The sequence below is a fragment of the Macrobrachium rosenbergii genome, chromosome 2 (genome assembly GCF_040412425.1).
Source record: "Macrobrachium rosenbergii isolate ZJJX-2024 chromosome 2, ASM4041242v1, whole genome shotgun sequence".
Classification (NCBI taxonomy): Eukaryota; Metazoa; Arthropoda; class Malacostraca; order Decapoda; family Palaemonidae; genus Macrobrachium; species Macrobrachium rosenbergii.
The window spans coordinates 163,918-166,548 of NC_089742.1; positions in this window are offsets into that span (position 1 = coordinate 163,918).

The following is a 2,631-nucleotide window of genomic DNA, read 5'->3' on the forward strand; positions in this document are numbered from 1 at the left end:
TGCCTCAATCATACAACCAGCAACATTACCTGCACAAGTCACTGCTAAGACAGTCCACTGTCCCTTAGTCAGGTGAGATTCAGATAACTTTCTGGTAGATGGAGCGCTTAAAAATTCCTGAACTTCAAACAGAGCCATTTTCTGTAAATTACTCAACTAAATATTGTACAGTACAATTCAAAATATACCCCTAACACCACCAGTATGAAGCATAAATCAGTGTTATTTTTTTTTGTTCTCCCGGTTCTGGACACCAAAAACATTTTCACGAAGTGATCAAGTACCTGTTTATTACACAACTATTAAATCCAAAAATTTGCCTCACTTCAGCCAGATACTTGAACCCTCATAATAATAATATTACGACTGAGCACTCTAAAGGTAACAGTGATCCCTTAAAACTTTCTTATCACTTGAAGTTCATCAAGTTATGAGTGAAGTAATAACTATAAAGCAATAAATATACTAAAAGGGAGAGGGCATCACTCCATCAAACAACTATGATTGTTTCCCTCGTCCTAATTCACTTCAAAAAACACAAAGGAGAACATAAAATGTTCATCACTTACCTTGGGCATACATAACTAACCATATTCACTGGTGGTCAAAAATAAAACACTGCTTTTAAAACTTTAAATACAAAAATTTATTTCTAAGTTCAAAGGTTATAAGTAGAGTCCACAATCTCAAAAAAATTTACCTATCAGTACTAGATGGATTTGTGAATGAGGAATTTTCTAGTCCTATACCTAAATTATTCCATAATTTTACATTCTTGTAGGCCTAAATCATTCACCATACTAACAACAATAAACCCTGCTTCCACCTCCTATGATATCAAACAAAATATCTTTAGTAATACTTGAGTTAAAATTATAGTATATCAACTGCTTCCCATGGTTTAATAAGCCTCCTTAACTGGGCGACACTCAACCCGGTTTTTGGAGGATATAAATATCTTTTCCCTTATCGTACGACCATACTTGAGCTACACTACATTCATCAAATGAAATGATACATATTCTTTAGACCTTGCTTGGTGCGATGCGTAATTTAGCGTTGGGAGTCGTGTTGGAGATTGGTGGTGTTGTGGTTGGGGATGCAGCTTGGTTGCGAAAGAAACATGACAGCAGTCATATTATTGTGGCCGAGTTGGAAGCTGTAGTAAAGGGCATCAATCTTGCCCTGCAGTGGGGACTAGAGGTATTAGAGATTAAGACTGATTCTGCTACTGTTCTTCGGGTGGATGAAATCTGTTATTACAAAGAATAAGAGGGTGCGTACAAAGGGAGTATGAGAGATGATGATAAAGTGATGATTGGACATTGTGCTGAGGATTAGCTGGTTACTTAATTTTTTGTTTATCTTATCAGTTATGTCTGATATTATTCGAATTCTTGGATATCCATACCGTTGATACAATACACTATTAAAAGGCATTTGTGAAAACCCTTTCGCTCTCCCAGCTAATGATAATATATGCCATGAAAAGTTAAATACTTTTATTATTATTATTATTATTATTATTATTATTATTATTATTATTATTATTATTATTATTATTATTATTATTATTATTATTATTATTATTATTATTCAGGAGATGGAACCTATTCGTATGGAACAGGGGCCATTGACTTATAAGTCAAGCTTAGAAAGAATATGGTGTTCATTAGGAATAAGTAAGAGGAAGTAAAGGGAAATACAGAAAAAAGAGATACCACTTATTAAATTAGAAAAAAATAATAAATATATAAAAATGAATCAAAATGCAAGAAGAATAGTATTAGGGTAGTAATGCATTGCGTTTTCGCTTGAACTTCTGAAATTCCAACTGCATGTCATCCTCCGGGAGGCTGTTCCACAATCTAACAGTGTGAGGAATAAAAGACCTATGGAACTGAGATGTTCAACAGCGAGGAACATTTACTGGATAGTGGTGCTGCTGTTCAGCGAATCTGTTTGCTCTCGGTAGATAAAGGGGATCAGGGATCAATTGTGAAGGTGAAAGATCTTTGTTGAAATACAACTTATGAAAAAGTGACAAACAAGAGACCATCCGTCGATGGTCCAATTCATAACTGCTACTATTAGGAAACAGAAACCTCCCACCACGAACCACTCTATCTAAATGCTTTTGCAGAAGCAACATTCACACCGGAGAACAGTATTCCAGTAAAGGAATCACAAATGACCTAGAACAGGTTGCACTAATTTTATCAATTTTATAAATATATGAGGCCTAAGTTTCGTGCAGCATTTGCTGAAACTTTCATTAGATGTTTTTCAAAAGTAAGATGCGAGTCAAAAGTTACACCTAGAATAGCTAAAACTTCAGCCTCATCCAGATAAGTTCCACCCACCTGAAGGGGAGGATGGGGTGGGAAATCTGTACGATCCTAATCAATGGCGTTTCGTTTTATTGGAGTTGAGCCTCATACCCCACCGACCACACCATTCCCTGATCCGGTCCATGTCCCGATTGAGGCTGAGGGCACCTTTATTTCTCATAAGTGGAGACTTTACTACACCCACAAGTGTTGCATCATCGGCATACTGAACAATCTTGTTTTCCAGGCCAACAACCATATCACTTGCATACACTAAAAATAACAGTGGACCAAGAACACT